This window comes from Sus scrofa, chromosome 8, assembly GCF_000003025.6.
Source record: "Sus scrofa isolate TJ Tabasco breed Duroc chromosome 8, Sscrofa11.1, whole genome shotgun sequence".
NCBI lineage: Eukaryota > Metazoa > Chordata > Mammalia > Artiodactyla > Suidae > Sus > Sus scrofa.
In genome coordinates, this window is record NC_010450.4 from 114,101,838 (window position 1) to 114,127,229 (window position 25,392).

At 40.3% G+C, this 25,392-nt stretch overlaps 1 protein-coding gene and 1 non-coding gene across 7 annotated transcripts in view; both read right to left on the bottom strand.

Moving 5' to 3' along the window:
- SGMS2 (sphingomyelin synthase 2) overlaps positions 1 to 25,392 on the bottom strand; it is a 93,221-nt gene that overhangs the window by 49,112 nt on the left and 18,717 nt on the right. For 3 of the 6 annotated variants that reach the window (XM_021101689.1, XM_013978971.2, XM_013978972.2), the window contains exon 2: positions 7,261 to 7,426. The exons of the other annotated variants lie outside the window; for them this stretch is intronic. The gene's annotated coding sequence lies outside the window, so the exon portion shown is untranslated. The remainder of the gene's footprint in view (positions 1 to 7,260; positions 7,427 to 25,392) is intronic. 6 annotated transcript variants of the gene reach the window in all.
- Positions 8,823 to 8,903, bottom strand: MIR9843 (microRNA 9843). Its single transcript, NR_128530.1, has one exon. It is a non-coding gene; the product is annotated as a microRNA 9843 (primary transcript).

Here is a 25,392-nt window from a genome sequence, read left to right on the forward strand (position 1 = left end):
TACCTTCTCCCCAGGAATTATTTCTCTAATGAATTCATAGTTAATATAATACATTCCTAAACAGCCCTGAGTCACTAGCTCTGACCTCATAGTCAAGAGTTTTTTTTTTTTTTCAGGCAACCAGAGAGTTGACTCTTTGGTGAGCTACATTCCTGGCCAGAAAAACTGTTACACTTTACATATACTCATCATTAACCTGAAAGAATTGATATCACAATACAAGTAGCTTTAGAATCGAAGGGGTTTGCCCTGAAATACCACTATGAATATAAGTAAATGTCAGTCAGCTTAAAGTCACCTTGCCGACCTTGGTCTTTAACTTCACAATGAATTCCTAGGTCACCCTAGAAGCCAAAAATCTAGAAGAAAACACTCTAGGTTTGCATTTCATGTTATCTTTCCTCCAGTTATTTCTAGTTCCCTAATATTTTATGGATCTACTATTTTTCCTAGTCATTCCTATGCATTAAATATTTAAGGGGGGGAGTGGTTTTTAAAGAGCCATGTACATGCACACATGCTAGATACTGGTTTTTTTTTTTTTATTGTTTTGTCCTTTTCAGCCATGCCTGCTATGGACATAGAAAGTAAGACATAAAGATGTGTCTAAATGCCACCTCTAATCTTAGTGGGAAAATCCTGAATCCTACATTTATTTAATGCTAATGGGCAGAAGGGGACAAATATAATTTAGAAAGTCTTCTTTCTTCTTCCCTTCATCAAATAACATTCATCCTAACATAGGGATTTCAGGATACCTGCTATTTTAAATACTATTAAAAGTTAATGAATAATAGAATTTCTGATTTTTTAAATTAAAGTAGAATTTACTTACAGTGTTGTGCCAATTTCTTCTGCTACACAGCTAGAAATTTTACTTTGTTCTTAACGGCTATAAAAGAGGTGGCTAAGTTTACTTAGCAAAGATTTTATGTTAAAACGTTGTCTTTGCCAACATATTTTCTTTATGAAGCATTTTTTAGGACATTTTTTCCATATCTAAAAAATTACTGAAGTCCACAGACAACCGCTATAGTAGATTGAAGAAATGGGTCCTCTTGTTACCTAGAGCTGGCTAATTCTAGGTGACTTTTACTATGGGCAAGTAATATCGGGGTGAGCTGCTCTCCAAAGTGCTGATACATCTTTAACCATGTCTGAGCAGGTTCTCCCAAGTTGGGGTTTGTAGTTGATATGTGGACCTACTGCAGCCCAGTGAAACGCTTGGGCTTGTGCATACAACTGGGGGATAGAAAACTTCCTTCTTCAGATTTCCAAAATGGAGTTTGGTCTTGGAAAGGAACCCACCAGCAGAAAGCTTAGTATTTAAGCTCATGAATTTGTCACTGATGACCTGCTTAATGTGGGTTTCAACAACAAAAGTAGAATATTCGTCGTCATGCTGTAACTGACGATTTCTGACTATTACATGAGAGTAGAGCCTCATCTATGACACCTAGCAGTTTATTCATATACTCTGAGAGCTCAATGGTTAATTCTGCCTCACCTTTTGAAACTTGAAGCTTTGTTTAGATTTTTGAATGTCTGCTATTTGAATGTCTGGTTCTGCTGTGACCAAGCCAACTAGACAGACCTTGTCTCTGCTCTCAAACAGCTCACATCTAGTTGGGGAAACACACAAATAACTACAACACAGGGAGATAAATGTCTGGCTAGTTAAAATCAAGACTCAAGAGGGACACATTGCCAAGGCACACCCCCACCCTCATCCCCTGGTTCAGGAAGATCAGGGAAGGCCTCCTGGAAGAAGGGTTTCTCAATTCGGATCTGAAGGATGAAGAAAAGGCAGACAAGGTGGGGGTGAGGTTATTTACAGCAGAAGGAATAGCATGTGCAAAGGCCTTAAGGAGCAAAGTAAAACGAGGTTTGTATGTACGTGAACAAGAGAAAAGTCAGCTTGGCTGAAATGGGGAAAGGCTGGCTCTTAAAGAGGCTCCTAAATATCATAATCCCTTGGAGTTCCCGTCGTGGCACAGTGGTTAACGAATCCGACTAGGAACCATGAGGTTGCGGGTTCGATCCCTGGCCTTGCTCAGTGAGTTAAGGACCCGGCGTTGCTGTGAGCTGTGGTGAAGGTTGCAGACGCGGCTCGGATCCTGCGTTGCTGTGGCTCTGGCATAGGCCGGTGGCTACGGCTCCGATTCGACCCCTAGCCTGGGAACCTCCATATGCCGCGGAAGTGGCCCTAGAAAAGGCAAAAAGACAAAAAAAAAAAAAAAAAAAGAAAAAAAAATCATAATCCCTTATTATGATATTTGGATTTTTCCCCCAAGATAGTGGGATCGAGGAGTGACATGCTCAGTTTTGTGTTTTGCAAGGATCCCACTTATGCTTCCTGACCCTTAGAAACCAAGGAGATGAACATTTCTCACTCTTAGCATAAAAGGATCGGATCATCCCTATACCTCAGGGTAAATGTGTAAGGTTCTTCATGTAACCAGTGTTCTGCAGTGCCAGCTGAGATGCCACCATGTGATCAGGAAAGCAGAGTGATTAAGAGCTTAGCCTACAGAGAATTCAAAGTCTAGTTCTCCCAGGTTCTGGCCAGCCAACCATTTAACTTTGGACAAATTGTTTAAATCCACTCTGTCTCAAAGTGGAGTTAATTGTTTAAATCCACTCTGTCTCAAAGTGGAGTTAATAACAGCTACCTCACAAAGTTACGATGGAAATTAAATGAGGCACTATACGTAAAACATTAACAACAGTGGCTTCCACAATGTCATTCAAGCTTAGTTATTATCAACAAAAATACACTAGTCAACCATAAGCCTTAAGACTCACCACTTTGGAGTATATTTAATATTTTTAAACCATATAAATACTATTCTCCAGAAGCCAGCTATTTTCCTTTTTCAAATGCAGCTTTAAGAAATAAATCTTTATGTTTAGCACTTTTATCAGTTTTCCATTTGAATATTCAAAAATTAAAACAAAATGCTATTATAACACAATTATGCAAAAATAAGCTTCATTTCAATCTTTGGGCCTTATGTCCTATTTGGGCAAAGGTCTGCTGTCCTAAGGGAAGTTTCTAGGACTATTGATTTGCAGTTAAGCTTCAGAATCAGAGCATACTTAGAAATGAGACTGTCTAGCTAAAATTCTGTGGCTATGAATTCCAAGGGAATTTGAGTAAATCCATTTGCCTAATAACCAAATTATAGGAAATTAAAGCAAGAAGCTTTTAAGCCTAAGTATAGACATTGGGAAGACCAAAGAACCAGTTGTGGATTCACCACTAAATGTAAAACTCTCCAATGCAGAGCAGCCTTCTTGTTGCCTCCATTTGTTAGATGTAAATGCTAGATCATTGTTAGAAATCTGAAGCATTACATTTTACAAGATGGGCTAAAAGTTAAGATACGAAGCCAAAGGTCAATTAATTGCATGCTAAAAATATCTGTGTCATTTACCACTAATACAACAGACAGAATATTCAAGTTTTTGCAAAGCTGATTGGGTCAGGGTCCCCAAGACCACTCTCATTTTGATGACTCATGGGACCCAGTATATAGTCAAATTCATGGCTATTTGTTGCAAGAAAAGGATACCAAGCAAAATCCGCAAAGAAAAAGGCACCCAGTATATAGTCAAATTCATGGCTATTTGTTGCAAAAAAAGGATACCAAGCAAAATCCGCAAAGAAAAAGGCACCCAGGATAAAGTCTGGAGGAGACCAGCAGCAAGCTTCCAAGGGTCCTTTCCCAGTAAAATCACATAGCTTGTGCTTAATTTCACTGAGCTGTGACACCACCTGTGAAATATCACCTACCAGGGAAGCTCATTAGTGATTCAGTGTCTGGGGTTTTTTTATTGGGGCTGGTCACATTGGAACCTACTGCTGGGCATGTACCCAAATTCTATACTCCCGGAACGTGAGCAGATATTCAACAGAAACCATACTGTTTGCCCAAATGGTTCAGGCACCGTGAGCCATTCTTACCAGGAAATGCTGAGAACTCTTCTCAGATCTAAGTTACCAGGCACCAGCAGTCAAGGGCCAGCCTTGTAAGCAGGTGTTTCTAAGAAGAGCAGTCTTGGGCCTATTGTATTAACTTATTTTTATATATGCTGTCTTATTTCAATTAGATATCACATAGGACAAAATTACAGAAAAAAGGTCTTACTCTTAGCAGGTCTCCTAGTACATGGTGAGCCTAAGAAGCACTTTTACTTTGTATGTTTTCAGTATTTAAAACGTAGCATTTTTGGAGTTCCTGTTGTGGCTCAGTGGGTTAAGAACCTGACGAGTATCCATGATGATGCAGCTTTGATACCTGGCCTCCCTCAGTAGGTTAAGGATCCAGCAGTGCTGCAAGCTCCAGCATAGGTCACAGACGCGACTCAGATCTGGCGTTGCTGTTGCTGTGATATAGGCCAGTGGCTGCAGCACCAGTTCAACCCCTGGGAACTTCCATATGCTGTGGGTGTGGCCCTAAAAAAGAAAAGAACAAAAAGTAGCATTTTGGGGAGTTCCCTGGTGGCCTAGCACTTAAGAACTCAGCAATTGTCACTGCTGTGGCTTGGGTTATTGCTGTGGTTTGGGTTCAATCACTGGCCCAGGAATTTCTGCATGCCCTAAATGCAGCCAAAAAAAAAATAAAATAAAATAAAATAAAATGCAGCATTTTTAACATGGACAAACACTGTCTTAACTTACATAACAGAAGATCTAATGTGACCTTTAATGCCTTTTTTTTTTTTTTGGCCAGAGATCAAACCCACATCACAGCTATAACCACAGCCACAGCACTGATAACGCTGGATCCTTAATCCACTGAGCCACAAGGGAACTCCAAGTGACTTTTTATTTTTTTGTATGATAAAAAGAGCTGAATTCTAGTCTTATTTAGTTTTCTGAGCATTTTCTTTAAAAAAAAAATACCACTGAAAATTCTGAATGAACAGTATTCCTAAATTGAATCTCTGAGACACCATTTAACTTACCAGATTGGCAAAAAACCCAGATAACGGCTACTCTCACATGTTTCTAGCAGGGGGGTGAGAAGATAAAGCACTTCTGGGAAGCAATCTGACTATCAAAATTATACACATACTGTATGAACTATAATTCTACTTTGCAAATGTATACACATATAATTCTGTGCATGCAGAACAGTCTACACACAAAGTTACTAACTGTGGCATTGTTTAAGAGTAAGCGTTGGCTACAATCCAAACATCCATCAATAGGTCGCTATTTAAATTGTGGTACATCCATACAATGGGCTACTCTGTCGCTGCTGAGGAAAAAAAAAGAATGAGGACACTCTCTTAGTACTGATTTGTTAAAACCTTCTACATATATTAGGAGGAAATATACGTTGCTCAAAAGCATCATTGGTGATTATCTCTTACTTTATTAAGGGGGCAAATATGAATTCATATTTATGCACAGAGAAAGTCAAGAAGGCTGCATTTAGACACAGCTGAGGCTGGGAGGGGGCGGTGGAGGCAGAATTTGGGCAAACTCTGTGAACCTGGAAAAAATGCATTAAAATGGTATCCTTGAAAAGTAATCCTTCTTTTTTTCTAAGCCTAGGTTAGACCACCCTGGCACCTGCTTTTGGTTTATTGTTTTGATAAGCGTCTATATTTTTTGCAGTGGTTAGATTACAGCACTGTGATAGCTTTAGCATATTTTCCAAATCAGGCTCCAGCTCCCTCCTTTTCATCTTGCCTGCCATCTTGAAGGAGGTTTTCCCAGGACACCTGACAGTGAGTCAAGTTCTCTGCGCCTCTCTTCTCCCGTTGGTTTGCTGAGATTATTTGGGAGTTTTTACAAGCTCCATGAAAGCAGAGAGTTTGCTTTTTGTTCACTGCCTCGTTCGCAACACTGAAACGAGAGCCTGGCACACAGCAGTCGTTACGTATTTGTTGAATAAATGAACTCTTTTCTCTATCATGCTTCAATAGGACAGACACCATCCCACCGTCAGCCAAAGGGAGAGAGATCATTGTGTCAAATAGTCAGAAATAGTTATCATTCTTATTACAGGTCCACTACAGGCCTTCTAATCCTAGCAGCATTCTTAGAATTATTTTGAATTTTACAAAAGACAAACAAATAAGCCTACAGAATGCTGTATTGAACAATGACTCTTAAATATTCATAAGAACTTATTTTTAATTAACTTGGGATTACATGGCTCTAGGGCCCATCTTAAGGCTGAAGTCTTTTCAGGCAAATACTGCATTAACTGTTTTTTTTTTTTTTTTGGCTGCACCCATGGCATGTGGAAGTTCCTGGGCTGGGGATCCAACTTGCGCCACAGTAGTGACAAGGCTGAATCTTTAACTGCTAGGCCACAAGGGAGCTCCAGTACTGCATTAATTGGTAATGATAAAAAAAAATGTCCATCAAAAGAGTCGACTGAGTCTCAGTCATAAGGTGATCATAGCTGTAGAGAAGAAGCAAAAAATCTTTTGCATTAAAAGTGAACTGCTGTTTTTGGAGTTCCTGTTGTGGCTCAAGTGGTTAACGAATCTGACTAGGAACTAAGAGGTTGCCGGTTCGATCCCTGCCCTTGCTCAGTGGGCTAAGGATCCAGCGTTGCCATGAGCTGTGGTGTAGGTCGAAGATGCGGCTTGGATTCCACGTTGCTGTGGCTGTGGTGTAGGCTGACAGCTATAGCTCCGATTAGACCCCTAGCCTGGGAACCTCCATATGCTGCGGGTGCAGCCCTAGAAAAGACAAAAAGACAAAAAAAAAAAAAATGAACTGCTATTTTTATATTTAAGAATAAAGTTATCCTCAGAATTAAATTCAAGTTAGTCTAGGCAGTGAATTGAGTCAAACAATATCAATCATAAATGCAAAACCTTCCTTCCTCTACGGTGGGCAGAGAATGGGTTATAACTACTACAACTCTTTAACCTTGGTTTAAATAGCTATAGAATCAGACTAGCTTTGCTAGTAATCATTTCAGTAATGTTGGTGCCTGATATTTCTTAGATTTTAGTGTCACTAATTTTTCATAGTGCATGGCCGAGGCAGTTACCGAGTGTCGTCTTTTGGCAGTACCACAAAGATGGTGGGAAGTTTTTGGTGTCACCGCTTTCCTTGGCTGTCATTTAGGACAACAATCCAATGAGTGGGGAAACATCTATTCACCTGAAACAGTCTGAAATCTAAGTCTCTCCTGAGGATAAAATAGAAATTCCCAGAGTTAAGGCATTTTTGAAATGTCTTAACTAGAAAAGAGATGATAGCAGAGAAGTTTCAGGACAACCAACCTTCAGGAGATGCAAATCATTCTTAGGATCCAGCACCAGGAAGCATGAAACCCACTGTCTGCAGATGGGAGCACAGCAAACCCCACCGTAGTCCCTGCAGCAGTCAACACTCAGTTCTGGAACAGATCTTTTCTGCGAAGAGTGGCAGGGGCAAAGGAGGGTGGCACTAAAAGGCAGAGAAAGTGAGAGGGTAAATAAGAACGATGCTTTGCTGTGTTCTGCTGGTTTTCTGGGGGAGAGGGTGAAGGGGTGCGCTCTATACACTGCCCCCTGGAAGAGTCACCAGGAGAACACTGGCTCTAACAGGCACCAGCATTTCAGGAGGAGAAATGCACCTTGGCCATGCATTCCACTAGCTAACATGTACTAAATACCTGATAGACCTGTTCAGAGATGGAGGAAGGAAGGCAGGCAGATTCCCTTCCCTCACAATGCTCACATTCTAACAAGGAGATAAATAAGAAGATAAATAAATAAGAAGATTGTGATAAATGCCACTGAGAGAAGTCAGAATCAGAGCAAGGCTGGCATGGCTGACTTAGAGCAAGTGGTTAGGCAGCCTCTTTGAAGGGATGCTCCTAATAGCAGGGAGCGGGCATGGAAGAACACTCCAGGCCAAAGAAGCAGCTGGTTCAAAGGCCCTGAGGCAGGAATGAGCCAGGAAGGATTAGAGAATGGAAAGGCAGAGGAGCCTCGCGACCCAGGAGTAGAGAAATGCAGTGGAGGGCACAGGCCACCGAGGGCTTTGCAGAGCAGTCTGAGGAACTGCCTATACACAAACTCAGTGTCACCAAGACCAAGGCTGCTGCGTGATGCACAATCTGTCACCTTCAAACAAAATGGTGAAATACATACAACTGCTGTAACACTTTCATGGACTCTTTAGATTGATTTTTAGAGTAGTTTGAGATTCACAGTGAAACTGATCAGGAAGTATAGAGATTTCGCGTATTTCCCTTGCCCCCTCACATGCACAGCCTCCTCTGTTTTCAACATTCCCCACCAAGTGGTACATTTGTTACAATCTATAAGCCTACTTGGATATATCATAATTATCAGGGTCCACGGTTTATGCTAAGTTCACTCTTGGTGGCAGACATTCTATGGGTTTGGACATGGGTATAGCAACATGTATCTACCACCCAAGTATCACACAGGGTAGTTTCACTGCCCTAAAATCCATCTGTTCCCTCTCTCTTTTTTCTTTTCTTCTTCTTTTTCTTTTTTCTTTCTTTCTTTTTCTTTCCTTTTTTTTTTTTTTTGCTTTTTAGGGCTGCACCCATGCATATGGAGGTTCACAGGCTAGGGGTCCAATCAGAGCTATAGCTGCCGGCCTATGCCAGAGCCACAGCAATGCCAGATCCAAGCCGCGTCTTCGATCTACACCACAGCTCATGGCAACGCTGGATCCTCAACCCACGGATCGAGGCCAGGGATGGAACCTGCATCCTCATGGATCCTAGTTGGCTTTGTAACATGCTGAGCCACAAGGGGAACTCTCCTCTCTCTTTCAATGGATGTTAAGTGAGCTGAAACTTGACTTGTGGGTGGAAGTAAAATGTACACCACTTTCCAGAGGTTTCTAGTTCACAGAACTACCATATGAATATCCTATAAGCTGGAAACCTCTGGAAAGCTGTGTAAGAGTATAAACTGAGATCAACACACATACACAGACACACACACGGGATTTGGTAGCTGACGTATATTTATCTTTCAAATGCCTAACAAATTTCACTAAGATCTAAGCTTAGCAATCACAGGATATACACCTATCCACTGCCAGAAACGGATTTCAACTGAGATCTCACTTTCACCAAAAATACTCAACTGTTGGAAGACACTCAAGAACTCCTCGTTATATACCCAAGAAAAACGAAAATACCAGTCCACAAAAAACTTGTACACAAATATTCCTGTGCATTATTCATAACAGCCCCAAAGTGGAAACAATCTAAATGTCCATCAACTGATGAAAATGCCCAAAGACTGATGAACAGATAAGCAAAATGTATGCTGTCCATACAAGAAAAATATTATATGGCAATAAAAAAGGATGAAGTAGTGATGCATGCTGTAACACGGATGAACCTTGACAACATTACACAAAAAAATAAAGAAGCCAGTTACAAAAGATCACATGTTGAATGATTCCATTTATATGAAGTCTGCAGAAGAGGCAAATCGGTACATACAGAAAGTAGATGAATGGTTGCCAGGGGCTGGAGGCAGAGAATGGACAGGGACTATCAGTGGATTTGGGGTTTCTCTGGGGGATGATGTAAACATTCTAAAATCAGACAGTGGTGATGGTTCCACAACTCTGTAAACGAACTACAAATCGCTGAACTGTACTCTCTAAAAGGATGAATTTTATGGTATGTGAATTACATCTATCTCAATAAATTTGTTATAAAAATTAAAGAACACAAATACATCTGAAATGCTGTTTAGAGATGAAATAAACTTCAGCTGGTCAAAAATGCTACATTCCACTAAGGCTCTAATAGGAGGTAAGCAACTTAATTTACATTTCAGCTATCACATAATTCTCTCAGTGGGATGTGTTTACTCCTCTGAAAAGACATCCCACCCTCAGAAGATGCTTTCTCATTTCACTTGGGACCTCACTCTAGCTATTACCTCTTTCTTGACTGTCCTCACCACCCCCACTGACCGACCCTCCTTCCAGCCACCAGGATGTTTCCCCTGCATTACATTAATCTCGTCCTGCCCTGTTTTCCCCCACTGGTCCTTTTAAAAATTTAACTCTCTCAGGAGTTCCTGTCGTGGCTCAGTATCCAGGAGGACGCGGGTTCGATCCCTGGCCTCTCACAGTGGGTTAGGGATCCCACGTTGCTGTAAGCTTGGTGCAGGTCGCAGACATGGCTCAGATTCTGTGTTGCAGTGGCTGTGGCTGTGGCATAGGCCAGTAGCTACAGGTCTGATTCGACCCCTAGCCTGGGAACTTTCATATGCTGCAGGTGCGGCCCTAAACACAAAAAAAGAAAAAAAAAAAAAAAGAAAAAAAGAAAGAAAGAGACAAGAAAAAAAAAATTAACTCTCTCACTTTAAACCTTTCAGAGGTTCCCCATATTTAAGACTTTTCTAGAACACTGAGGTACTACAAGAAGAAAGGAATGTATATTCAGATTTAATCTGATAGTACCTGGATCAAAGGGGTCATGTGTCTCTTTATACCAAAGGCGCCTACAGATACACCCTCCAAGTATCCCCCCACATGCCTGTTCCTGGCGTCAGCGACAGTGGCTGCAGTGTTAACACCCTCCAGTAATCTCATGGGCTAATCTTTGTAAACTATCAACCTGAGCTACTCCATCAAAAGGATCGATTTAATTACCTATTTATAAAGTTAGGAGTTAAGTTAGTTTAACTAACTATCTGACAGAATAAGAACTGGGCTAACAAAGAGATTTCTTGAGAAGACACACCTCCCGAAGGGTTCCAATGCTTTTCATGTACCTACACACAGCGATATGTAGAAACAAGCCCAGGGTGTCAAGCTGGGAGAGGCGGAAACTCAGAGTAGCTCATAAAACAGGGCAACATTTCATTTCTTAGGGAGCAAGGACAAGACAAATTTAAAGAAGGACAGATAGTGGCTCCTGGGCCATAACCTAAGTCTGCGGACAAAGTGGCTCCTGGGCCACAGCCTAAGTCTATGAACAACTGTAGCTGCTTGTACCGTGATACTAATGACAATGATAGTACCGTCAGCTTATAGGTTTTTTCCAATTACATAGCTAAACACGGTGCCTTTCATTTAGTCAAACCTAAAATGTGTGCCCTTGTCAAAAAGGAAATGGGTAAAGGAGATGGACGTCAGAATGCAAATTCATGCTTAATACTTACTCCAAACACTCTGCATGTCCTAGAGTAGTTCAGAAAAGACCCATTTAAAAGAGGGTCATGGGGGAGTTCCCTGGTGGTCTAGCAGCAGTTAGGATTCGATGCTTTCACCACTGTGGCCTGGGTTCAACCCCTGGTCTGGGAACTGAGATCCCACATCAAGCCCCTGCACACCTCGGCCAGAGTGTCTCGGAAGTTCATTAATTTTAATTTGAAGTATATGTATCATGCATCACTTCATAAAGGAATAAAGTATATGATACAACTTACATAGTAAATTACTCCTGTAAGAGGAGTAACATAGGATCAGAAAGTCAGGTAAATAAAGACCAGGGATTCTTGATCACAAGATATAGTAGGAGGAGTGGGGAAATATTTCCTGTGACTGAATATTGTCTCACCTGCTCCAAGTAAAGAATCGCCACCATTATCACCTGTGGGACTCCAGACATGATACATAACCTCCCTGTGCCTCAGTTTCCTCACCTGTAAATCAGGATAACAACAGCACGAACTTCATAGGGTCCTTAAGGGGGTGAAGGAGTTAATATTTATAAAGTGTTTAGAAACAGCACCTGGAGTTCCCGTCGTGGCGCAGTGGTTAACGAATCCGACTAGGAACCATGAGGTGGCGGGTTCGGTCCCTGCCCTTGCTCAGTGGGTTAATGATCCGGCGTTGCCATGAGCTGTGGTGTAGGTTGCAGACGCGACTCGGATCCTGCATTGCTGTAGCTCTGGTGTAGGCTGGTGGCTACAGCTCCGATTAGACCCCTAGCCTGGGAACCTCCATATGCCGAGGGAGAGGCCCAAGAAATAGCAAAAAAAAAAAAAAAAAAGAAAAAAAAGAAACAGCACCTGGCATATAGTGTGCCTCATCCATTATTTGTTGGTTAATGTTGTTTAGCCACATCCATGACTAAAATAAAAATGAGAAGAACAGGGGTATAATAGGTATGCTAGTTAAGTTGTACAACGTGGCAAAAAAACTGGGCTACGTACTTGGCTCTCAGTTCCTTTGCAACTAGTGCAAAAGAGAGAAGAAACAAACTTCCAAACTCAGAGACGGATTCTGTGTATCTCCAGATCTGCACATGCTAGGAGGATGGGCAGTGGGGAACCACGGTTTGCTCCCCAGGGGAAACAAGCTTTTCTTAACACTCAGCTCTAACATGCTCACTGCAGGTCTGTACACAGGAGACAAGGAGCAACAGCACAGACCCGGGGAGACCATCATATGATGTCATAGGATAGTTCTTCATCATGACCCTCGAGAAATTCTGAAGTGTAACTCCCTAGAGCTTCTTTGGTAGGAAGCCAGCGCAATGTGCTACAAATAAGCGGCTCGGATGGTCTGGCTCATCTCAGGGACACAACCGCACCAGAAATCCATCTTTTCCTTCCATTTCCCTCAGCCACGTGTCTGATAAGAGCTGAAGAGAAGACGGTTCCAGATTTGTGGAACAAATTCCCCACCATCAGGAGATGGCTAAGATACAGCCACATAAAAACCCTAAGTAACCTGATGCTTGGAAAGTGACTTTCCAGGGAAGCATCTGTTTTTAAGCCTCCTAATGGACTTGAGAGTCATGGTTTGGCAAAAGAACAGCCATAATCCTCTCAGGGGACTCAGCAACCCAAAGGAATCTTCCTATCTGTCACAGTCACCTCGGGCTCTCCCTAACAGTTAAACGTGGAGCATTTCCAAATTACGAAAGTCACTGCGGTTAAGGCTCATTTCACTGTAAGTTGGAAAACAAATTAATTTTTATTTTAAATACTAGTTGCTAGAGAGCAAATCTTAGCTGGCAAAAGACCTTTGTTCCTTCAGATATTCCCACACCATATATGGAAGACATGATACGGGTGAACTTCCACAGCTACCCCACAAGTCCTTTGGGTAAGCTGATGTTCTGGCGATTTGTCAGCTTTTTTCATTCCATCAGGCAAGTATGTTGTTCTTTAGGCTAATTATTTAAGAATTTTCCTTTAGACTGAAATACTGTTACTACTAAAGTTGTCCATCAACTTTAGCAATGTATTTTCATTTTAATTCTTGTGGGAGGAGTTCCCTTGTGGCGCAGCAGGTTAAGGATCTGGCACTGTCACTGCAGCAGCTCAGGTTGCTGCCGTGGTGTGGGTTGGATCCCTGCCCCAGGAATTTCCATATGCCTAGGGCATGGCAAAAAAAAAAAAAAAAAATCTTGTTGGATATTGCTAAAGCTAACCAAAGAAAGCAGAAAGAGATTAGTTCACAGATATTAAACAGCACGCAGCAAGGGGCGCACTACATAATAAATCCCCACGCACTCTTAAACAAAGAAAAGAAGCCTTTTCTTAACTCTTCCAGACTGGATTAGGGCCTCTTTCATCTGCTCCCCATCAGTCTATGCTTTTTCTCCATCATAAACGTTTTCTCATTGTAGTCATTTCGTCAGTCACTGGTAAAGATGCACTGGCTCTTTTCTGTCAGACTGTGAACTCCATGAGGGAAGGGACCACCTGCCAGTCTGCTGTGTCTTCGGGGCACAGAGTGATGTTATTTGTTTGCTGACTAACACCCTCTTAAAAGACAGCCAGCTGGGTGCTGAATGAGTCCCACCTAAACCCCTTGCAAGTAGGAAAATAAAGCCACTCAAGTAATCTTATAAATGGGAGAGGGAGGAGGAAAGCATCAAGGAGGAAAGCATTAAGTTTGATGCCTTGAAGATTTTCAGACACCAAATCCATGGACAACATACGGCAGTTATGAATGAGAGGGAAGGAGAAACGGGGTGTGTATGTGGGGGGAACAACCCACTATTTTAGAGGGATGCTTGAGTAAAACTGTATGATGAGAACTCAGACATTGTTTCCTAATTACATAGTCTTAAATTTGAAATATCTTGAAAGTTCACTCTGTACCTCACTCTGCCCAATATAGAGAACACTCAAACATCCCAGAAATAGGAGTTGTTTTGTTTGTTTGTTTGTTTTAAATAAAGCCCAGAGAGAAAGGTTGAAGGAACAGACCAAAAAGCTCTGTGTCTCCCAGCCTCTACAGTTTTTCTGTTAGGTCTTCCAGGAAGAAACAATCAACAATCTAGTTCTTTCCTCTGTTGTTATGCTAGAACTCCTTAGCTCCTTAGAGTAAAAGTCTCAAGAAATGACAAGGTCATACAGTATCGTAAAGGTGCAACATCAATAATTATTTACGTTTAAGAAATGCTTTCAGACCTCTTCCAACCAAAGAAAACAACTTCTTTATACTTTAACACTGAAAGTGACAAAGTGTTTTAAATGCATTGGTGAGCAAAAAAACCCAAATCAAAAAAGTGAGATACAATGTTTCACATATTAAATTGGCTTAAAAAAAAAAAAAAAGGAGTTTCTGCCCTGGCACAGTGGGTTAAGAACCTGACTGCAGGGGCTCCAGTTACTGCAGGAGTGCAGGTTCAATACAGTGGGTTAAAAGGCTCCAGTGACCGAAGCCTCGGCTTGGATTCAATCCCTGGCCTGGGAACTTCCATATGCTGCAGGTGCAGCCATAAAACTAAAAAAAACAAAAAACAAAAACAAACCCAAACCCACCAAAATATCAGGCTGCTCTCTAGGACTACTGTACATTTCTTACATTTTTTTAAACACCCTAATAATGTGAACAAGATTTAGCTCTGAGTCTCTGACATTAACAGTGAAAAACTGGAAGTAAATGTTCAACAAGATGGACTTGCTTAACTAAATTGTGGTAGACGGATGCAATAGAAACTGAAATTTCTCTACCATGCTGAGTGGGGAGTGACAGGTGGTTTATGATATATCCATGAGAACAAAACTGTGATATGTGTATAACCTTATTTATCTTGTTTTATAAAAGCTGCACATATACACGTAAATACTGGAAAAAGAATGCAAATTTTTAACAGGTAATTGATTTACAGATGACTTAAAATTTCCCTTTATTTATCAAGGTTCAAATTTTTCTAAAATGAACATGAGGTATCATTATAATTTCAAAGTTAAAGAGAAAAGGTCTTAAACTTGCAACCTAAATTCCCAAATATCATATAGTCTCTTTAAAAGGCTTATTATGAGCACACGGTCTGTTGAATAACACGTACCAAGGATAAAACGAGTAAGCCTCATTTTTCATTTTGGTCACTCTGCGTGGGGCAGGCAAATAAAAGCATTCTGTCTTGGAAACTTAAAAAAGTTTTCTTCTTAGCAAGATGCCATTTGTGGTAATGTACCACCAGGCAGCAGAGAGACCAGCCCCTCCAGCTAAATATAGTATAATTACATAGTTCATAAAATTAGAATAAAATATACATATTTACTGTGATTATTACTCTTGCTCAAATAAAATCCTGTCTTTGAAAATAAAAATGAAACTAGAAGTAGAAATGAAACCAGACACAGATAAATATGAATTAAGACAGAAACAAATTGAGGTGGGGATAGTATGAAAAAGAGGCTGTCAGACAGACAGAGTCCACCTCTGGTCAGGGAGAGAGGACATTTGTTGGGAGGCAGAGTAACTTCTCAGGATATAGAAGCATTATGATCAATCCTCAAGCAGTCTCTAGTATAGATAACCTGAGCAGGTTAACAGACTGAGCAGACTACCTAAACCTGAGGAGCTCAGCTAGTGCTAAACTTGCCCACGCTTTCCAGCTCCTGCTTGGGAGTCTCCTTTACACACCCAAGTCTCTTGGTTCCTCTAGTGATTTTTCTCCCTTTCTAATCTTCTGTTGTCTTTGCTTTTAAGATTTCTTTCTTTTTTTTTTTTTTTTTTTGTCTTTTTTGCTATGTCTTTGGGCCGCTTCCGCGGCATATGGAGGTTCCCAGGCTAGGGGTCTAATCGGAGCTGTAGCCACCGGCCTACGCCAGAGCCACAGCAACGCAGGATCCGAGCCGCGTCTGCAACCTACACCACAGCTCACGGCAACGCTGGATCGTTAACCCACTGAGCAAGGGCAGGGACCGAACCCGCAACCTCATGGTTCCTAGTCGGATTCGTTAACCACTGTGCCACGACGGGAACTCCTGCTTTTAAGATTTCTAAGAGGTTGTTTACTCCAGCCTCCTCACTAGTTATCAGTAGTTGATCTCTCCTGTTGGAGAAAATGGATCCTTTGTGCTTATTTCAACTGGCATACAGAGTTTACCTGGTCTGCCTGTGCTCATGACCCAACTCAGACATCCTCACTCAAGAGGTTTCCCACGTTCCTTCTAAGCAATCTCCAAGCCAACTAGATACTGGCACAGTCCTCTACTTCACAAAGCAACATTTTTCAAGGTCTTCTTCTAAGGCTTGGATGATATTCAGAAAACAAAATGTAAGTCAAGAAAGTAAACTCTTAGGACCATGGAGAGTTAGTCAATACAAGAACAATTAGGGTACCAGGAATAAGTGGAAAGAGGGAAGAAAAAAGAAGGAAGTGAAATAAGGGGCAGGCTAGTAGTTTTTGCAACAAATCTTGAGCAAAATAAAGGAAAATGAAGCGGAGCACCCAGAGCCCAGGGATGATGAACACCTTCTGAGGGCAGGGGCCAGAGGTGAGGGTCGAGATGTAACCTGGAGGTCCTGCAGGTAGAACCCAGGCTCTAATGGGCTGCCACAAAAATGGATGGTGATGTTGGCCAAGTAAATAAATCACCCACGTGTTTTTACATGGAGCCGCTCATGCGTGGTCAGAGGCTACCCCTCAGAGTACATGAAGGAAAGGAAAGGTCCAAGTAAACACTGTGAATGTCATTCCTAACGACCATCCTGCCATCTCTCTTGCTACCAAAATACAACCCATGGGCTTAGGAGATTTTGGACACCCCTTAATTTCAGAATATGGCACCTTCAGCCGAAGGATGAGGTGTTAGCGCATGGAGAAAGAAACGCTGAGGTCCTCCCCAAACTCTCTGAAGGTGTCTAAAGCTTGTTTTAGAGAAAAGTAAAGAATAGTTCTTATTCATCCTTGCAGAAAGCTTTATAGATAGTAAATGATCCTGATGTGGCATCACATTTCTAAACAAACAAACATATGTCAAGGAAATGCAAGCATGTGTGAGAATACACACATTCATTTTTCACTTTTTCACAGTGCTTTGATTAAACTGTGACAATGTATTCTTGGAGTTCCCACAGTGGCACAACGGGATGAGTGGCAGTGCTGGAGCCCTGGGATGCAGGTTCAATGGCCAGCCAGGCACACCGGGTTAAGGAACCAGTGTTGCTGCAGTTGCAGCTTATGTCAACACTGTGGCTCAGAGCCAATCCCCATATGCCATGGGGTGGTCAAAAAAGAAAAACAAAACAAAAAACTATAATAATGCATTAGTTGGTGAGTCACTCTAATTGAGAGCATTGGGAAATACGACGAAACCAAAAAAGCAAAGAGGCTTCCTGAGGGACAGAACATGAGCAAAGAATATTTTATTATAGGAGTTCCTGCTGTGGCATAACAGGATCAGTGTCTCTGAAGTGCTGGGATACAGGTTCATTCCCCAGCCCGGCACAATGGGTTAAGGATCTGGCATTGCCAGAGCTGTAAGTGTAGGTCACAACTGTGGCTCAGAACTTATTCCTGGCCCAGGAATGCCGTATGCCACAAGGGAGCCAAAAAATAAAGAAAAAAAGAATATTTTATTACAATCAGGAGACCTGGTATTAATCTGCATTTTAACAGTGCTAAGTGTGACCGGTAAAAGTCACGTTAACAGAGAGCTCCCATTGTGGCACAGAGAAAAGGAGTCCAACTAGGAACCATAAGGTTGTGGGTTCGATCCCTAGCCTCACTCAGTGGGTTAAGGATAGGGCGTTGCCATGAGCTGTGGTGTAGGTCGCAGATGTGGCTGAGATCCTGCTGTGGCTATAGTGTAGGCTGGCAGTTGCAGCTCCTATTTGACCCCTAGCCTGGAACCTCCATTCACAACAAGTGTGGCCCTAAAAAGCAAATAAATAAATAAATAAATAAAAGTCACTTTAATAGATCCAGCATGCAGAAAAGAACATTCAGCAAGAACATAGCTGAACTCAACAACACAATCTATTGGATCTAATTGACATCTATAGACAATTTCATCCAGTAACAGCAGAATATACATTCTTAAGCTGACTTGAGTATTCACCGAGAGAGATCACATTCTGGGCCATAAAACATGCCTCAATAAATTAAAAAGAATAAAAATTATACAATGCCTCTTTTCAGATCAAAAGGGAATTACATTAGAAGTCAACAATGAAAGGTAGTTGGAAAATCCCCAAATGCTTGGAGATTAAATGACACATTTCTAATTAACACATGAGTCAATAAAGAAATTGAAAGATAAATTTTTAAATATTTTGAACTAAATAAAAATGAAAATACAACTTATCAGAATTTGTGGATACAACAAAAACAAAGGGAAATTTACAGCAATGAGCACATTTTAGAAAAGAACTAAAATCATAATCTAAGCTTATACTGGAAAGAAACTGGAAAAAGAAGAGCAAATTAAGCCCAAAGTAAATAGAAGAAAAGAGATAATATAAAATTAGAGCATAAATCAATGGAATTGAATATAGGAAATCAAGAGAAAATTAATGAAACCAAAAGCTGGTTCTTTGAAAAGATCAATAAAATCAACAGGTCTCTAGACAGGCTAAGAAAAATAAGAAAGAATATAAACTACTAGTAACAGAAATAAAAGAGAAGACATCACTGATCATATCTCACACATTACAAGAATAATAAAGGGATACTATGAACGTATCTATGTCCACGAATTTAATAACATAGGTAAAATGGACCAATTACTTCAAAGACAAAATCTGCCAAAACTCACACAAGAAACAAGTCATCTGCATAAGCCTATACCTATTAAAGAAATTGACCCAATAAATAATATCCTTACAAAGTAGAAAGCACCAGTCCCAGATGGGTTCACTGATGAATTCTACCAAATATTTAAGGAAGAAATTATACCAATTCCCTATAATCTCTTTTTTTTTTTCTTTTTGTCTTTTTCTAGGGCTGCTCCTGCGGCATATGGAGGTTCCCAGGCTAAAGGTCTAATCAGCATATGGAGGTTCCCAGGCTAGGGGTCCAATCAGAGCTATAGCCGCCGGCCTATGCCAGAGCCACAGCAACACGGGATCCGAGCCGTGTCTGCAACCTATACCACAGCTCACAGCAATGCTCGATCCTTAACCCACTGAGCAAGGCCAGGGATCGAACCTGCAACCTCATTGTTCCTAGTCAGATTTGTTAACCACTGCACCAAGACGGGAACTCCAATTCCCGCTAACCTCTTATTCCCTCTGCTTCTACTTCCTAATTCATTCTATGAGGCCAGCATTAATCTAACAAAATCAGACAAACATAATACTAGAAAACTACACACCACCATTTTTTATGGACATGGATGCAAAATCCCCAACAAAACATCAGAAACTGAATCCAACAACACAAAAAAATAATTCTACACCATCACTAAAATGAGATTTATATAAGGTATGTGTGAAATCGGTTATCATGGATCCATCACATCAGTAGCTTAAGAAGAAAGATCACATGATCATATCAAAAGATGCAGAAAAAGCATTTGGCAAAATCCAGCATCCATTTGTGGTAAAAAACTCTCAGTCAGCAAGGGAGAGAGGGAAAATTCCTCAACTTGATAAAGAATATCTACAAAAAGCCCACAGCTAATATCATACTTAATGGTGACAGGCTCAAAGCTTTACCACTAAGATCAGGAACAAGGTAAGGATGTTCCTTCTCCCCACTGCTTTTTAACATCATACTGGAAATCCAAGCTCATACAATTAGATAAGAAAAGGAAATTAAAAATATAGAGATTGAGAAGGAGGAAATAAAACTATCGTTGTTTCATAGACATCATCTATGCAGAAAATCAGAAAGAACTGAAAAAAAAAAAAAAACCTTCCTAGAACTAATAAGTGAAGCTAGCAAGACTGCAGGATACAAGGTTAATAAGTGAACATCAACCACTTTCTCATGTGCCAGCAATGAACAACTGGAGTTTGAAATTTAAAATTCAATACTATGTGTATTAGCACTCTCCCCAAAATGAAACACTTAGGTATCAATCTAACAAAATGTATATAAGATCTACATGAGGGAAACTACAAAACTGATGAAACACATCAAAGAAGAACTAAATAAATGGAGAGACGGTCCATGTTTACAAATAGAAAGACTCAATGCTGTTATGATGTCAGTTCTTCCTAACTTGAACCATAGATTCAAAGCAATCTCAATCAAAATCCTAATAAGTTATTGTGTGGACACTGACAAACTGATTCTAACTTTACATGGAGAGACAGAAGACCTGAAGAGCCAATTTTGAAGAAGAACAAAGCCAGAAGACTGACATGACCTGACTTCAAGCCTTACTATGAAGCTACAGGCATCAAGACAGCCTCACATTGGTGAAAAAAACAAACAAGTCAATGGGACAGAATAGATAGTACAGATATAGACCCACATAAATAAAGTCAACACATCTTTAGCAAAGGAGCAGGGGCAGTATCTTGGAGCAAAGACAGTCTTTTCAATAAATGGTACTGGAACAATTGGTCATTGACATGAGAAAAATGAATCTAGACACAGATCTTATATCCTTCACAGAAAATAAACTCAAAATGGATCACAGGCCTAAGTGTAAAGTGCACAACTATCCAATTCCTAGAAGATTGCATAGGAGAAAATCAGTTGACCCTGGGTATGGAGATGACGTTTTTTGTTGTTGTTGTGTTTGTCTTTTTGTCATTTCTTGGCCTACTCCTGCGGCATATGGAGGTTCCAAGGCCAGGGGTCCAATCAGAGCTGTAGCCGCCAGCCTACGCCAGAGCCACAGCAACATGGGATCTGGGCCGTGTCTGCAATCTACACCACAGCTCACAACGCTGGATCATTAACCCACTGAGCAAGGCCAGGGACCGAACCTGCAACCTCATCGTTCTTGGTTGGATTCGTTAACCACTGAGCCATGACAGGAACTCCCTGGAGATGACTTTTTTGATACAACAGTTAAAAGTACAATCCTTGAAAGAAATCATTGATTTAAGCTGGACTTCACTAAAATGAAAATCTTATGCTTTGCAAAAAAGGCAGTGTCAAGAGCATAAGAAGAAAAGTAACAGACAAGGAAAAAATATTTCTAAGAGACACATCTGATAAAGGACTATTCTCCAAAATATACCCAAAACTCTTAAATCTCAACATTAAGAACACAAACAACTTAATTAATAAGTGGGTCTAACATCTGAACAGATCTCACCAAAAGAAGATGTAGAGATGACAAACAGGCATATGAAAAGATGCTTCACATCATATGTCACAGGGAAATGCAAATTAAAATGGCAACGAGATACCACCACACCCATCAGGAGGGCCAAAATCTGGAGCACCGACAACACCAAATGATGGGGAGTATGTGGAGCAGCAAGAACTCTCATGAATTGATGGTGGAAATGCAAAACGGTGCAACCACTTTGGAAGACAGTCTAGTGATTTCTTACAAAATTAAATACACTTTTTACCATATGATCTAGCAATTGTGCTCTCTGGAATTTATGCAAAGGAGCTAAAAACTTGTGTCCACACAACAACCTGTACCCAAATGTTTACAGTGGTTTATTCATAACTGTCCCAGACTGGAAGCAGCCAAGACGTCCTCCAACAGGTGAAAGGATAAACTGTGACACATCCATACAATGCAATATAGTTCAGGGATAAAAAGTAATGAACTATCTCAAGCTACAAAAAACCATGGAAGAATTTTAAATGCAAACTGCTCAGTAGAAGAGCCAATCTGAAAGGGCTACATACTACATAACTCCAACTACATGGCATTCTGGAAAAGGCAAAACTACAGAGAGAATAAAAAAGATCAATGGTTGCCAGGGGTTGGATAAAGGGAAAGGAGGGATAAACAGGTGAAACACAGGGGATTTTTAGGGTGGTGAAACTATTCTATATAATACTGTAAACAATGGCTATGTCATACATTTGTCAAAACATATGGAATATACAAGAGTGAACCCTAATGTAAACTATGGACTTTATTTAATAATAATGTATCAACACTGGCTCATCAATTGTAACAAATATACCCCATTAATGCAAAATATTAATAGGGGAGACTGGGTGAGAAGGGGGATGGCATATGAGAGCTCTGTACTTTCTGTTTAATAGCTCTGTAAACCTAAAATTGCTCCAAAAAATAAAGGCTATTAATTTACAAAAAAGTACTTCTCAGAATTACCTATAGTAAACTCATTCATTTTAAAGATATATTTGAGGGTAATTTTTCAAAAATAAAAACAAGAAATACTCCAAATATTGTGATTTCACCTGTAAAGCGACAATCGAAAATTAATACCCCCCCCCAATATGTTCTTTAAGGACAATGACAATTTGCTCAAACACAACCATGGATCTAAATCTGCCTTCTAATTCAAAAGCACTCAAGCCTTTTAAACATAGAGAGCATTCTAAGCACTGCTTAATGTTGATGAAACAACATTTGTGGTCAGGGCAGCACTCCATTTTGTGGTATGATGGATTTGGACCTGTAATTCCATCTCTGCCCCCACAGTTTTCATAGTCTATGTACATATTCATTCCAACAGATGTGAAGATGATGCTTTGTGTACCAAATGACAGGGCACACTTTATCCTGCTGAAATTAAAGGCTTCATTCAGGGTGCAGCACTTAGCACAAATCTGCAGCGTGCCATTTGCAAACTTGTACCCTGATGAAACTATACCTAAGACTTGCTTTCCTTCCAAAATGACATTTTTAGGACATCCCTTAATAGCAGTCTCATCGCCAAAGACGCACTTTAATGCAGTTCCATAAGTGGGGAGTTCCCAAGCTGCCTGCCTCAAGGAACCTTAGTACCAAGAGCCTGGCCATCAGCTAAAAAGATGCAGCTCATATGAGATGGATCTGCCAATAAGACATAAATTCGACTACAAAGATAACAGCCAAGACTCAAAAGACATTTTTTCAGCCATTTGCAAATTTCCAGGTAAGTTTTTACACTGTGATTTTAAATTAAAACATCTTGATTTCAAACAGCATTTGAATTATATCTACAGTTCAGAACTGTACAAAAAACCACGTGCAAATGACCTGGTTGGTTACCCTAAGAACTTTTTGGGAATCTTACTTTTCAGTTTTAACCCAGAGGGTGCAAGACCTTTGAGCCTTTTCTGGTGAAGGCACCCTTGGAATGGATGGAGATAGACCCTAAGGACTCGACCTCAGAGCTCCACCTCCAATTTCCCGTGCAGTCACACCCTCTGCTCATTCAGCTTCTCAGGGACAACCGTGTCCATGGCAACTCACAGCTGACATCACACTACTTCCCTTTCCAGACACAATATTTAGAAACTATTGGTAACACTTGTGGTTTATAAACAAATACTTAATAATAAAGCTGGCTCATCAGACAGCAATATTTGTTAAATGGGTTATGTTTAAATAGTCAATTCAAATCTGCATTGGAATATAATCTCATTTAAATGAATAAAAATGTGTTTGAGGACAAGTGATTCCAAAAAAGCATTTTGTCAACATTTCCTTCTTTTTAAGTTTCACGTTGAATGGGATCAAAGGAGTCTTAGAATTCAAAAATAGCTAGTTAATTACTTGTATGAAAAAGTGTGTATGTAGCCAACCTTAAGACTATTTTTAAAAACGGTGTTTTAGAAGCAAGGTTCGAGTACCTCACTCAGAACAAACAAACAAAAAAAATTCAGCCTCATCTTTTTTAATGATGGCAGTGCAGGGCAGGAGCTCAAGTACTTGGCAAACGGAGTAAAAAGAATGGAAATGAAACTGAGGGTCTAATACTCCACATTACCTTTAGTCTTCTGTCTTCTCTACAACCATTTAGAAAGAACTTTTACCAATTACATCTTTTGGCTGTTGTTTATAATTTTCCTGCTACTTGCTTACCCATTAAAGGCAACTGAACAGAAAGAACAGAAATGAAACTTAGGGGCAAAAAGAACGGAAATGAAACTTAGGGTCTAATACTCTACATTACCTTTAGTCTTCTGTCTTCTCTACAAAAGAACAGAAAATACCACTGTTGGATCAAGATCCTTAAAGAAAAACTGAGATCTATATGTGATGAGTGGTCAACGAAGAAACTAAAAGGAAGCAGTCACTGCAAAACGTATTAAGTTTGTTTGACAGACTGAGACTCCCTCCAAAAATCATGGAGGCACAACTGGAAATTCCAAGACCGTTCATTAAGACAGGTATACCTTACTCTAGTTTCTATGATGGCAAGATAACTAAAACTAGCTTGAGCTAAATTTCTCTCTCATACACACACACATACACTAACACATGGACAGATACACAGAGAAAGATCCAGAGTATGGCTTCCTTCTCCTATTCGAATCAATTCGCTGCCTTCCTAACATAATAATCACATGAATTACCCTTGATAAGCTCATGTCCTTCTGATATGTATAACCTCATCTTTAACGACAAAAGAATCTCACTGATAAAGCACAGTTATATCACTCGCTTAATTTCCTTCTTTGTAAAAGGTTATTTGTATTCTCTATCTTTAGTTCACTTTTCTCCTGAATTCCTATAAAGTTGTCTTTGTAGACAAATGTTGTGCTGCCTCTGAAACACAGAAGCAATTATTAATCAGATTTTCTCTTTTTATCCCCATTAGAAGCACCCTTGTCATGATAATTATCATGCTGCAGTAAAGTATGAGACAGAAGAGTGTGTCAAATTAATCTTCCTAAGATTGCAGCTTTGTGCATATCCAAATCTTCAGGCTGTGCAATAAAACCTGAATTCTTCCGACAATCACCACCTTACTGAATCTGCTCCTTACCAAGAGCGTCCAGAAATGGCATCTAACTGGATTAGAGACTGATTAGCAACTTCCTAGTAGTCTTAGTTTCTTCAGCTAAATAAAAAATTAGACTAACTAGACCACTTAAGGATTTTTTTTTCATGCTTTACTTCCCACATTTTTATTTCACCCTTGTCAACCTCATGGAAGATTTTTAAGTGTCATGGTAAGTGCCATCTATTATCATGTTGTCCTTACTAGAGATGGTTCTCTGCTTCAAAGAACTTAAAATCCAGTTGAGGATCCAAGGATACTATGCTAACCCAATAAAAGCCTACTTCGGACAGTCCTAAAATGAGGTCTGCAGATAGTAACTGATAGGGTGTGCATTCTCAGGATGAAAGTGAGTGCTCTAAGGACGGAAAAAATGGCTTGTGGTCCTCCGAAGG